This window comes from Lygodium microphyllum, chromosome 20 (assembly GCF_053477565.2).
Source record: "Lygodium microphyllum isolate KBCC chromosome 20, Lygodium_microphyllum_v1.1.10, whole genome shotgun sequence".
In the NCBI taxonomy this organism is placed as follows: Eukaryota; Viridiplantae; Streptophyta; class Polypodiopsida; order Schizaeales; family Lygodiaceae; genus Lygodium; species Lygodium microphyllum.
In genome coordinates, this window is record NC_141154.1 from 17,724,171 (window position 1) to 17,739,276 (window position 15,106).

The following is a 15,106-nucleotide window of genomic DNA, read 5'->3' on the forward strand; positions in this document are numbered from 1 at the left end:
AGTTGATGGTAGTGGAAGTATCTTTTTTTTCATTCATGAATTGGCTTTAGTGGTGGTCATTTTGCATCTGTTGTGCTCTTTTCTTGTGAAAACATTCAGTGGCTATATGGCTACTCTTACCACAATAATGACATGCCATCCGACTTTTGTTGTCGGTGTTGAATCCTCGACCTCTTTCTTTCGGTCCAGCAGCTCCTTTGGTGTATAAGAGATTTTTCCTAGATGATGGAATACTATCTTTTGCATTCTTGTTCATCTGTTTGTTCTCTTCATCAAGAAGAGAGTGGTCAATACCTTTGTGAGAGGATGGAAACATTACTTAGTAGTGTTGAAACAAGGTTCTCATATGGTTCATGATTAACACTGACAAGTAGTATTGCTATTGCCTCATCCTCATCAATGTTCTTTTTAAGAGTTGCTAACTGAGTGTTAAGGATTTTGAACTTATTGATGTGCACAATTATATATGAATTGTCTTAATATCCAACTTATAAAATTGCATGAGTAATTTTACCTTTGAGTTCTTTGCTTGTGTACCAAAGATCATGTTAAGTTTTTCCCCATGCTTTCTTTGCATCCCTAATGCAAGAGATGTGGTGTAATACATCATTTGATAGACCCCAGTAAATACTACCTAGAGCTTTTCTGTTAATCTTCTTTCATACCTTTGTTTTAGGGTGGGTTTTCTGCAACATCCTCCTCTTTAACATCTTCTTTCTTGTCATCTGCATTATCTTTCTCAAAGAGATCCTAGAGGTATTTCCTCATGAGATGGTATATGGTTTTCTCCTTTTAGGCATGAAAGCCTTCACAATTGAACTTTGCTATCTACTCCAGTTTAGTCATCTTAGAAGGAGGTCTTACCACGAGGACACTCGGGTAGTGTTGTCCTTTTACAAAGAGCTTGAGACTTACAAGGAATTGGAAAAATTTCAAATCATTACAAACTAAGAGTAGGGTTTGAAGTAGTTAGAAAGAGATCATAAGATGATTTACTCTTGATTAAGTTAAAAAATCCTAAGTGCCAAGAAGCACTTGTTGAGTATAAATAGTTACTAGATCTTGCTATTGGGCTTGATGTTGCTAGGTAATTTTTGAGCTTCCTTGGCACTTCTAGATCTGCAATAGACTTTAGAGGTAATGTCAGAGTGATCAAAATCTTTATTGATGATGGCAGTGAGAAAAGAACAAGGTTGCCAAGAATTTTCAAGTTTCTGGCTATGGCTTCCTCTAGGGTTTTAGATAGCCGACTGTTCTTTCAGCTCATGCAACTCAAGGAGTTGACCATTGCAAAAGATATTGCATGGGGAGTAGGCTCACATAGTGAGATTCCAAAGCCCTATGCTCACAAGGTAGATCACACAGTGTAGGAGACGAATCTCTGTAAGACCTGAAATCGGCGTAGTTTTGGGTAGCAAAATGCATAATGTCGAGCAGGGAAGAGGTCAATGTCAAGGTTTGATATACTGGCCTGAAGCAGAGTAGGAGGAGATTTTCTTAGTTCAAAGCCTGAGCTATCTCCTCTTTTTTGACTAGATCTAAGGCCTCCAAATAGGCAGGGTGGTGTTGGCTATGGCTGCCAAGAACTGTCAAGTGAAGGTAGAGATAAAAAATGAGGTCATAAGCTAGTATTGGATTGAACTAAAGTTGAGAAGGCTTGAAAGAGCAGAGAGGAGAGATAGATTGAGCTGGGCCATGCTCAGCTGAGCTCTGATACCATGACAAAAGAACGGATCTAGAGCATGGCTATGGTGGCTTATAGAGATAGAGTGAACTCATGAAGACATAGAATTCAAGATGGAATGTCACATAAGTGAATTAGGTTCCAAGATTGATTAGCTTGGACTCATAAACATAGTCTTGTGTGGTTGGACAATGACTCAAACTCTCAATTGAAAGGAGAAAATAACCATCATGTTCCATTACTCATCTTGCAAGTACAATGCTTTACAGTAGTTGGGTTGTTCCACTCTCCTCATTGTGCATATGGGAATTATGACATCTCTACTTGGAGCATACATCATTTGTTATTTCTCAACAGTTCCTCTGACGCTTACTCTTTGAGGTTAGAGTATGCCTTGGATAAAGCTCTCTATAATTGTAGGTTTTCCTTTTGCTTGGACTAATTTTTCTAGCTTTATAGATTTGACTTGAATCTCTAGTGTCTCTAGAGGCTTTCTTGATGAATAGTAATTTTTAGAGTGCTTGGTCATCAAGGTTCCTTCTACTTTCCAATGGGAGTGGTTGCAATCTTCCTATGCTTTACACATGATATGGTATCATGTTCTTCTAGTGGTGATGGAAACAATTCAATGGGGGTCAGAGGGATGTTGGGTTCTTTGGTGGCGATGCAAATAGTGCAATAGGGTGATTAATGTAGAGAGGGTCATTGGGTTCTTCTATTGGTGATGCAAATAGTTCAATGGGGATGATTGATATAGAGAGGGTGGTTGAGTTCTTTGGTGGCATAGACAATTCTATTTGGATGGTGGAAAGATGGTTGCTATATCCAGCTTTGATCCTTTGGTTTGACTTGGATGGTGATTCCTTGTTTCCTGTTAAGGCTAGACTCATATCTAAATCATTTTGTATTCTTGAGATTGGTGGCTTTCTTGATTTCCTCTACAACAACTTTTGAATATCCTCATGTATACTTTTGCATGGAGTAAAGATGACCCTATTCTATAGCAATGGAGTGGTGCTCCTCATGTATCCCTAGGCAAAAGAATGGAGGTTGGACATGTTTATGTCAGTCAAAACTTTGTGTGATGGAGTGTATCTTGAAGGAGGCTTTTTATATGCATAAATAAGTTTACTAGTTTGAATCATGCAGTTGGTGTATGTGGGAGCTTACGCTCAACTGCCAAGACCCATGAAACGCTTATTGCTTCAAGCATTCTAAGCCGAGCACTAATGACTACCTCTCATATAGCTGACGTGCCATCCATATCTATAGGTGTAGTGAGCTTACCTCCATGTCGCTCAAGTTACCTCCTCTCCCGCTCACTTTGGTAGCTCCATGATCCAAGTGCAAGCTTCAAGCAAGCTCCATCCTCAAGCTCCAAGCTCCAAGCTCCATTGCCGCGAGTAAGACAAGAGAAGAGAAGAGAAGAGAAGAAGAGAGGACAAGATGGAGAGCTTCTCCTCCTCGGTTCCTCACCCTCACAAGCTCACTCCCTCACCCTCTCACACTCCTCTCTCAAGCACAAGCTCAAGCAAGCAAGAAGAAGAAGAAGAAGAAGAAGAGAGCCACTTTTGGCCATACACAAGAATGAGCTTCTCATTTACTTTTCAACTTTATATACAAAACCCTAAATCCCTTTTGGACGGTCATCCCCTTTTTTACATGGCCGACCGTGGCCTAGGCCCTTTTTCCCATTGTCCTTCTATCTCCTAGCTTCCTTTCCACCTTCCGTCTACATTTATAAATTGCACGGGTGAGAGACCGACGCTCCTTAAATTAAATCATGATGCGCTTGCGCTCTTTTACAAAAGTATTGACTTGCGCTTTTCCTTGTGCGCATTTTTCCCTTATTTAGGACTTTTCTGCACTTCTTGTATTTCTAGATTTTTCTTGGCGTGCCTTCGTCTTCCGTTTCACTTTGCCTTGGCCTTTGTCTTTTTCTTTAGTTTTTTTAGATTTTTCACCTTGTTTGTCTGACGGTTAACATTACCCCCTCCTAGACGAGTGTTAGTCCCATGGCACTCACTGTCCTAGGTAGCAGGCTTTGGCCTGCTCTGAAGACGTGGGTGGAAGGGGCATCGATGGTTGCCGTGGAGGAGTGTTGGTGGTGGTGTGGAGGAAGGTTATTGGGAGCACGTTGGTGGCTGGTAGTAGGGTTGTTGGAGTTGGTGGTAGGGCTGTTCTTTGTTGGGGATTGCACTGATGGCCAGCACAAGTGTTGGTTTGTTGGGGATTCTGCACATGACGATTCTTGGCAGGCTTGCAAGATGATAAAGGATAAGAATTCAGAGGTGGGTGTCGATGAAGAGCGAACGACACTTTCGTTGGAGTCTTCGACACCTGCAATTGAAAACCTCTCATAGGTGGTCTCTCCCTAGGGGTAGTGCTAGTCTTCTCTATCATGCACAAGACATAGTTCAATTAGTTTGGGAGACAGGTCAAACTCTAAGCAAGTTGAGAGTATTGTCCTGTACTTGAGGATCCAAACTGTGTATATATTTCGGTGCAGATATTATGTGAGTGCTTGTGCATACTTAGATATTACGTACTTAGAAGACCGCGGGCTAGTTTCTCATAACAATGTGTGGATGAAGCAAAGTTGTCCATGTTGAGAAGAAGTACACGTGAAGGTGTATGAGACATTCTTTGCATTGTGACTACACGACGTAGCATAATTGAACACAGGGACACTGCACTTTCGGTAGTAAGCTGGTAGCTATTGGACATGCGTGATGAGGACAGTGTACTTTTCATGATCATTCGTGCGGTGCTTACCACGATTGATTACAATGGTATTAAGGCAAAGTGCAAGAGAGAATCGTGTGAATGGGTCAGGGTGACAGGTCTAACTATAGGCGAGACAAGCTCCCTAGGTATGTCCTGCCCTTGGTGTGCCCTGAACAATTGTGGGTGATTCTAAAGGGTTAGGGGACTAGGGATGGAGCCAACCGACCAAGGTCAATCGACGTACCTAATTTGAGGACCCTAGGTGCCGTGCTGTGATCGTGGGTGCTTCGTATCATTTCGTTCTTTTCTTTTCTTTTTTCCTTTTCCGTTTTCTTTTTCGTTTCTTTTTCTTGTTCTTTTTTTTTTGGACTTGCATGAGTACAACTACTGCAATATGTTGAGGCTATCAGCCTTTTAATGGGTTGGAAAATGTCAAGCTTCGAAGGCTCATGAAATGGATATTACAGTGATGATTGTGCCCTAGCCTCGTTGTTAGAGAAGCAGTTGTTGAGATGGGGAGATACACTTGAGATTTTGCAATCCTCTTTGGAACGTGCGATGTTGGTACAATTGAGGTAACAACTGTCGTGAGTGCCCGGCATAGAGTGTAACCCAAAAAGAGGAAGTGGTTAAGATCATGCTTCGGGCCATGAGATGTGGGCACTCGCAAGGGTGATTTTTTGCTTTCGACAATGTGGCTTTGTCACGGCTCTTTGTGAGGTTGATGGTCTTGCGGTGACTTGGGCATTGAACACGTTTGCACGAAGACCTGCATCGTCCTGCATCCACTTGTCACTTCATGAGAGTATATGCAAGTCACATGCATCAAGTACAACGAACAATGCAATCATGTCAAGATATTAATTTATCAAAATCCTATGATGCTGATTGCGATGCATATTCCGATGCTTGTTAAAGACGTGGCATATATTAGCAATAGGTAAGGAAAGTGTATACAGGTGGGCATTTAAAGACAAAAAGTTATGGCAGGATGGCCTTTGTTAAGGCCTTATATATCATAGTGGCTACTCTATTTGCACGAGGGTGGGGCGAGTCGGGTGGTCGGGCGACTGAGGCTATGTCGGTGAGGGGCTCCTGTGAGGCTGGGCGGGGAAGATGTTGGCTGGGACCCGGATGGTGTAGTCCCTGGCCGCAACTGTTTCTAGAACCCTTTTAAACAATGCGTCAAATTCCTGCTTGTCTCGAGCTGCCCTCTCCTCTTTCGAGCATCTAGTGCCTGAGCGTCTGGTGGGAGCCTGCACGATTGGTGTTGCCACACCCCATGTGCTCCCTTGAGCCCTCGACCTCTTGGCTTGGGGGGTTTTCGGCTTGCGTCCTGGGCGGTGTCGTTTAGGGCCTCTTTTCGGTGCGTACCTCTTTAGAGTAGGCACGTAGCGTTCTGATGGGGGTGCTAGTGCCTTATGCTCTTTCCGACGGTGGAGAGCTTCCTTGCATGCCAACTGCTCTATGTGGTCCATGGTTGCTACCGTAGGGGGACCTGCAAAATGTGAACCAAGGATTAGGCCCTGAGGCAGAATAAAACTATTCGCATGGAAGGGATTATACAGTGGGTTATCAAGCGCATATGACGAGGAGGGGAGAGGTGAGGCATGCAGTGTTTGTTGTAGAGGGATGGCCTCCATGATGATGTTCATTTTGCCTCCAGCCATTTGCAGATCTTGGCTTATGCTAAGTTGCGTGGACTGGTTATCATGGAGCGGGGTAGGGCTCATCCTCGGAAGGATAGACCGGAAAGGGGAAAGGTGCATAGAAAGGGACAATGCCCTGTCTATACCATCAGAGATGTTGGTTAGGGATTCCTATGGCAGTAATGAGGGTTGCATGCTCTCCACCTGGAGGCGGGAATGGTCACATGACTTCTAAATGTGTGGTGAGAGGACCTGAGGAGCTTAGCTTGTCAAACCCAACTCTTCTCCCTGCGCTTGACCATCATTGCTTGTGTGTGTTGATATTATCTATACAGGGTCATAGAATTCATTGTTTATTTATGTATATATTTATGAATCCAAGTCACTTCACGAGGATAAAAACCAATTGTAGAACTCAGGATTGTACTGGAGTGTGGCACATGCATCCAGTACTCGCGGTAGCCTTCTTAATAACATCATGTATTTTGCAATGTCAAGTATCATGGTATCTTGTCCGAGTCTACTTGCAACATGTAGTTCCTCCTCAGTGGGAACCTTATCAGCCAGAGAGTTCTCTTGGCTAGTTCCGGGTAAGTCCATACCTTGAATTGCAGTCAGTACTTGAAAGGAAGTCGGTGCCACATAGATTGGGTCTCTTTGAGATCGCCATTTGGCCAATCACTCCTCTGAGACTGTCATGATCCGGGCTCCTAGTTTGGCCATTGCAACACGGTTTTCAAACCAACGTTGTTCAAATTGACCGATCCTTTGATTGTCGCTTTAGTTGCTCTATTTCTAAGAGATTTGGTTGGCAGAGCACATCATTGAATGTTATAGTTAAGCTTAGTTCGTCGGCTTCCTCGTGAGAGGCGAGTCATATGCGTTCATGCAGGAACCAGTCATAGTGCTCGTCAAGATATTCTTGCTCTTCCCAGGATAGGGGAAATGACAAGTATTCTTCAATCTGCTCTTTAGGGAATGCACCCATGTCCACAAGGACATAGACACGTGCAAACACTTTGAGCTTAGCATCCAACTCAGTTAAGCATTCTGCGACACTTTTATGTTCAACGACGGCTTGCTCGGTTGCTATCTCATGCAAGGTTCTAGGAGTTTGCCTAGGCTTTAGCATAGCTGGGGACTCAGGCCTAGATGAGCAAGATTGGTCAACGCTAGGATTTCTTATGCTCTCGGGGTCTCCATGTTTCTCCTGAGGCCTTGTTATTGCGTCATGGTTCTCCTTGGATGTGACTGGTACAATTTGTCACCCTGTTGTGATGGCATTGTATCCACTCTTGATTGGTCAATGCAAGTTCTGTTGTCAGTGGATTGAGTGTTGCAAGCAACTGTTGATGGTAATGACTGCTTTGATTTTTCAGAACACACAGATGTGTGTGAGGTTTCATCACTATTAGGAGAGAAATCAATGGGTTCATTGGTGGATGGGCTGGATGCTTTATTCCTCAACTCTCTAGTGCTCTTGGTCTCAATGTTCTTGGGGTCCACAACCACTTGTAACTACTGCTGTTTTTGCTGCTTCCTCCTCTTTTTCTTGGTCAGTGAAGGTGCATCTCTCAACGACTCAGGACCTTGGACTAGGTCAACCGTTGATGTGCTTGGTTGGGTCTCAACATTCTCTTTCTCTAGTGTGTCCTCATGGGACATAGTCGTGGCCTGCTCAATAGCCTCACTAGGTTGTGAGGGTACAACTGCCTCCCTTTTTGGAGAATCTAGCTCTTCAGCCAATTCCCTCTGTTTAACTCCTTTAGCCTAGGCTTTAGGCGCTTTGGAAGTGCTGGAGTTGTCAAGGAAGTTGGTTGCGACACCTCCTCCATAGGTAAACTACTAAGGACATGTTTCACAAGGGGCATTGTTACGGCCAAGGGCTATGACTGCTGCAATCGCTGATTCGAAGTGGTAGTGGCTAGTTCAGTGGGTTGGCTAATCTTGGTGGATTGCGATGTCAAGTCCCTAGGGCGATTGGAAGTGGCCGTGTCTTTTGTTGCCCTTTGAGCATTCACCCGTGTAGATCGATCTAGTCACACTAGGGTGCACAGGCATATCCTTGGGCCGAGAGCTACGGATGGTGTCATGTCCCACCTCTTGGATATTTGGAAGCTTAGATGGAAATAGGGATTAGGATTGAGCAGCTACACTTGATGACTGCTATTGTGCTTCCTGTGTCCGTTTAGGGAAAGAGGGTGTAGGAGACTTGGGACTCTTAAGTGGCTCTGACATTGGCTGGAAGTTTTGCTCATGGCTGTTAGATGATTTTACCATTTGCTTTATTGAGCATTTAACCTTGTCATGAGCAATGTTGTGCCTATGATGCCTGCTATCCTCTTGGGGAATCAAAGGCTCCTTGGAAAATAGTGGGTTTTGTGTACCCTCAACGATTATATCTGATATCTGCTTGTCAAGCACGCTAGGTTGAGGATCTACCCTTTGATTGGTCTCGTTTGGTTTCTTGATTTCGACCGTGAGGGGCTTGGTCACTCCGCTGTTGTTGAATTGAGACTTGGTTTTTCGTTTAGATCTCCTCCTATGCTTCTTTGCTCTTGATCCGATCTAGCCTTCAGTCAACAAAGGAGGTTTAGCAAGGGTTTTTGGCACCCAAATCCATCGATTACCTGCGTAATACCCTTGAGCACGTAGCAATGCTTTGGATATCCATCGTGGTGTTGTGCTAACCTTCCATCGATGCGACCACCGACTTATTTAATGTCCCACACTTGCTGATACAGTTGGACACAGCTAATGTCGGTCATACATACTGATAGGAGAGTAATGGGAGCTTGATATTCTAATACTCCCCCTCAAGCTCAAATCATCTAATGAACTCCAAGTAGCTGTCTAAAACTACTAAACTTATCTTTACCCAAAGACTTGGTAAAGATATCTGCAACTTGTTCATTAGTCTTCACATGCATAAGATCTACTCTCCCTGTAAGAACCATCTCTCTGATAAAATGGTAGTGTACCTCTATGTGTTTTGTCCTGGCATGGGAAACTGGATTCGTTGCCAGGAGTTCACTACTGAGATTGTCACATAATAAGGTCATTGGAGCATCCACTGAATATCCAAATCAGCCATAAGCTTGAGCAGCCATGAAATCTCACATGCTGCCAATGCAGTACCCCTGTACTATGCCTCAGTGCTAGACAATGCAACCGTTGGTTGCTTCTTGCTGCTCCAGCTGATCATGCCACTTCTAAGGCCAAAAGCATAACCACTCGTAGATCTGCGATCATATGAGCATCTTGCCCAATCCGCATCTGTGTATCCAACTAGTTTCAAGGGCTTATCTCTCATATAGAACAGCCCATAATCTACAGTGGACTTAACATATCTCATAATCTGCCTAACAGCATCCAAATGTGGCTTCCTGGGCTTCTCCATAAACTGAATTATAAGCCTAACTGCATAACTCAAATCCAGCCTAGTGATGGTCAACTAGATCAGACTTCCAACCATCTACCTGTACATAGTCACATCCTGAATTTCAGCTCCAGTGCTAATGTCCAGCTTGACATTCTGATCAAGGGGTGTATCCAATGGTTTGCATTCAGCCATGCCATACTTCTTCAGCATTTCCATGGCATAATGTTTCTACATCATCCATAAACCATTTTCAGCCTTAATTACCTCAATACCTAAAAAGTATTTCAATTCACCTAGATCTTTCATGTCAAATTCAAATTTCAGCATCTTCATTACATGCTGTATGCCCAAGTCATCATCAGCAATGATTATCAAATCATCAATATATATGACCAGCACTACCAAGCCACTATCAGTCTTCTTTGTAAATAGGCTGTGATCAGCCCTACCAACAGTAAAGCCTAACCTCTGCAAGTAGTTTTGATCCTAGCATGACAAGCTCTCGGAGCCTGCTTCAGCCCATACAGTGCCTTTTTCAGCTTGCATACATAATGCTGAAAATCAGGGTGAACATACCATTCTGGCTGAACCATATAGACATCCTCTGCTAAGTCACCGTTAAGAAATGCATTCTTAACGTCCATTTGCTGTAATTTCCATCCTCTAGCAGCAGCCAAAGCAATCACAGTGCGTATGGTTGCCATCTTGGCAATAGGGTTGAATGTTTCCTCGTAAACAAGTCCATACTGTTGGGCATATCCCTTAGCAACCAGCGTAGCTTTATACCTTTCCACCCTGCCATCTGACTTGCATTTGATTTTGTAGACCCATTTGCAACCAATGGTCTTTTTTCCTTCAGGCAGTGGCACAAGATCACATGTCTTATTTTCAGCCAAGGCATTCATTTCTTCATCCATAGCTGCACACGAGTTCTCATTTTCCACTGCTTTAGCATATGGACTTGGTTCTTTGATCTCCATCACTTTTGTCATGTAAGCATAATGATTTGCAGTGTAGCCACTATATGTCAACCTGTCAATAGGGTATCTAACCCTTTGTGAGTGTCTAAGCTATGGTGCACTGCTCAATTCCCCTCTCTCATGAGGCGGAATGTACCTGCTCTGCCTTGCGCCCGGCATATAGACAGTCGGAATACCAAGTTCACTGTCTAAAGTGTCAGTAGACTCATATCCAAAAGTCATCCTACCAGGTGTCATCATCCCATATACATCCTCAGTAACTTTCTCTTTTCCTTTGTCCACGACATCATATCTCCCCCTCACTGACATACTGGTGTTAGTGGACGCTGAGCTTCTCCATCTCCCTGTCCATGGAGATATTGTCTGACTACTAGGTCCTGTCATAGCAATGCTCTGCTGCATATCAACTATAGATACATGAATGGAAGGCATATCCAATGGCACTGTTGCTGGTGATATATACCAAGAACCCATCTCATAAAAAATAACATCCCTACTCACCAAGGTCTCCCTCGTAGAGGGATCGTAGCATTTATATGCCTTCTTCTCTTGCGAATATCCAATGAAGACACACTTATGTGCTTTTGGATCCAGCTTCTTCCTTTTTTCATCTGGAATATCCACATAAGCAAGACAGCCAAAGACTTTCATGTGACTTACATCCGGCTTATAGCCATACAGCTTCTCAAACGGTGTCATCTCATGAATACCTATAGTGGAAGTCCGATTCAAGATATACATGGCTATCATAACAGCCTCAGCCCAATAATAGAGTGGCATCATCTTCTCATTCATCATGGCACGAGCAGCTTCCATCAAGACCCTATTCTTCCTTTCAGCTACCCCATTTTGCTGAGGAGTGTAGGTGTAGGTAAGCTACCTACTTATGCCATTTTCAGCCAGAAAGTTGTCAAACTCATTTGACACATACTCCCCACCGCTATCTAACCTCAAGCAAGAGATATAACAGTCAAATTCCTTTTCAACCTGCTTTTTAAACTGCTGAAAAATAGCAAACACCTCATCCTTTGTCTTCAGAATGTAAACCCAAGTATAGCGAATGTAATCATCAATGAATGTAACATAATACTTCGAGCCTCCCATGGATGCATTATGGGCTGGCCCCCAAACATCAAAGTGCACTAACTACAACGGACGTGTACTCTACCTTACATGCCTGACAAATGGAAACCTTGACTGCTTACCAAACTGGAAAGCATCACATACATGACCAATATCTGAATATTGGAACTTGGGTAAACCTGTAACAAGATGTTTTTTCTGCATAATTTGCAGCCTTTGCAAATTTACATGCCCCACTCTCTTGTGCCATTTTTCCAAGTCTTTGATAGTGCCAGAACCATGGGCAAACATGGCTGAATTCAACTCTGGCAAGGTATCGTCAAGAGTAAACATTCTGCCATTCTTGTGACCACGAGCTATTAACTTGCATCCATTACCAAACTCTTCAATAAAGCAACCATGAATCTGACCTGCAAGTTTTGCTCCGACCAACAGACAGTAGGTTCTTCGTAATTGAAGGAACATGCAATACATCATGCAAATTTTTTTTTTCCCATCATGAACCACAAGAGGCACTTTGCCTTTATGCTCAATGCTATGCTGCGTGTCATCACCTGTACAGACATAGCCATTTTTTTCAGCCACCATATCAGTGAACCAATTGCCATGAGGAGTCATATGGTTCAATGCCCCTAAATCAATATACCAAACTGCATCATCAGTGGATTTTCAGCAACTCTGTCTTTTACATATTGCATGGCAAACAATCTATCTCCTGAAGTATCATCTGGCTGACTAGATGTAGCAAAATGCCCATGTTGTTTGCCTTTCTGATTCCCCTGCTTCTTCCAGCAATCCTTGGCAATATGCCCATACTTTTCACAGTAATGAAAATCCTTATCCTTGTTTGAATTGTCAAATGGACGCTGCTATTGCTAGGAGCCTCTACCTCTAGGGCTAGATCTCCCCTTGCCTCTAACGTTTCCACTACCTCTTGCATTCGATATCTGATGATTGTTATTGCCATAGGATGCATTTTGTTGGCCTCCTCTGCCAAATCCATAGCCTCTACCATGGTTTCCATGGCCACGTTGATTGGAATAGAAAACTGCATCCTTGTTTTTAGAACTGCTAGATCCTGTAGCCAAACCAAGCTTAACCTCTTCATGGATAAGCAATGCAACTAGCTCATTGAAATCAGGCATTTCAGCCTGCACAGACACAGAAGTATCAAAAGACTTATACTCAGGCCCCAAGCCATTCAAGGTCACAGCAACCATGTCTTCATCTTCAACCTATGAACCAACAGATGCCAACTAATCCGCAATGGTCTTAACCTCCGTGACATAATCCTGTATAGATCTACTCTTCCTCTCCATGTTGTTGAACTTTAGCTTTAACTGTATCTTCCTGCACTTGTGGTTGTGCCATAATACTTGACCAAAATGTCCCATGCATCCTTAGGAGAGTTGCAGTTCATTATTTGCATTACCATGGCATTTGAGATACATAAAGAGAGCCAGTGCAAGACTCTACGAGCTCTTTCTGTCCAAGCTCGGTGTAATCATCTCTGATTAGCCATAGGTCGATCTGGGAGCTCAGGTTCAGCTTCCGCTCCAGTCAACTCCCAATAGCCTTTCCCTATTAAGAAGTTCTCCATGCGGAACTTCCATATGGCATAATTGTTACTATCAAGCTTTTCCCCCACTATTTGGGTTATGTTGTAAGTCCTTTCTTCATTTGCCATGTTGTACCAGACACTATTTAGTCACTGCCTGACTTCCTGCAAGCCAACAAGTCACTCTGACCAACCTCAGTCCTTGATTGTTTATGACAGTTTTCTGCAACCATTCTCTACAAAAAACCAGGGTATTTCAGCCCTTTACAACCTCAAAAACATCCACAAACATGTGGTATAACCTGTAGGTACATCAGTTAGTACATAGATTTTGCAGGTATTGTAACTCTGTGTCATGTAAGCTTATTGCAGTAAAGAGAATACGCAGTCTGAAACCTGTAATTTTTCAGTAACCAGCAGTGAATTTACTGTCAAAAACCACTTTAAAACATGTCATACATGCTCCAAACTTTCCCAAACATTTGCTAGTATATGTAGGCAACTAGACATAGTCATATGGGCACAAAACAGTGCATATCCAGCAAGTGCAAGTGACATAAATCTGCTCACAGATTGTATACAGCCAATAAAGTGTCAAACCAAGATGTATTTCAGCCCAAGAGATCCTCAAGCCACTTCATACATATGCTACAATGTGTAGGGATCAATACATAACCATACGGGCATTCGCAGACTCTCTATCTTCAAGAACTAATGTCAAAAAGTACATGGACTGTTTATGACCAGCCAATACACTGTCAAAGCATTTGTTCTCTGATTCAAATTTCAGTTTTTAAGAGCCTTCAATGCTCATCTCAATTCTCATAGCATTCAACAATCATATCCCGTACCATACAACTCCTTGTAGGTAACAAAAGGCATGCATTTCTTCAAGTCAATGAGTGTATGATGATGATAGTTTTATGACAGTTTTCAGCCTATCATAAAATTTCAAATCTGAATATTTTGTCAGTAAAATGCAACCCAAATGCATCAGACTCAGTACATATGCTTCCTGAATGAACCCTCACTTCAATAGAGCTCAGAATGCTCATCAAATGGCTTCAAATCTTCAGGAGGACTCTAGTGTATGCTGCCCTGTTCAATGACAGTTTCCAGCCATTAAGAAATTCCAGATTTGAATATTTTTGCCACCAAGACTTCAGCTCATAAGTATACCAAAAACCAATACATATGTCTGCATAAGCATATCTATGCTCAAATCTTATGTCAGAGATACATACATGCTGTTTCCTGTTTGTAACAAACCTGGACTATATTTTAGATCTGAAGCTCACTGTTCCAGCTCATACATCAGCTCCAAACCAAGCAATGGCTTATCAAGGCATCAAAGGACCTTCCAAGAAGCATTTTCAAGCTAGAGATCAACTAGGTAGTGATTGATATCTTCATTAGTAGAGAAGAAAATGACCAGGCACAAACACGCCAGCATCCCTAGGGGTTTCAGCAGCAGGTATTCTCCACAAGGATAGTTGATGCTTGCTATTGAGTGTTCAATGAAGCCTCTACAATGCTTCAAACAGGCCAGGACAACCCTCTTGTATAATGACAACCCAAAATGACAAAATGCATACCTTCACAGATACAATGACAGCTTGCACACTGTCAGCCTGCTTCTCTTCAACCACTGCCCTGAGTCTTCAGGTTGTAGGTCTTTCTCACAGCTTCATGCCTTCAAGAGCCCATCCATGATGGCTCTGATACCATATTGGAAGAGAGAGGGAGAGAGACAATGTAATGGAGCAGCAACCTAACCTTCAGGTCGTTCATCATCTTTCATTATTTCATGGACTACTAACATAACATAAGTGTATACAATAGTACTAAGGTCCATAGGACCATTCACACTGGGTCTAAGACCACCGACTTATTTGATGTCCCCCACTTGCTGATACAACTGGACACAGCTAATGTCGGTCATACATACTGATAGGAGAGTAATGGGAGCTTGATATTCTAACACTTCATGCTAAACTTCTTATGTGTACTACATGTATGCTTGACATATAAACAATAATCACA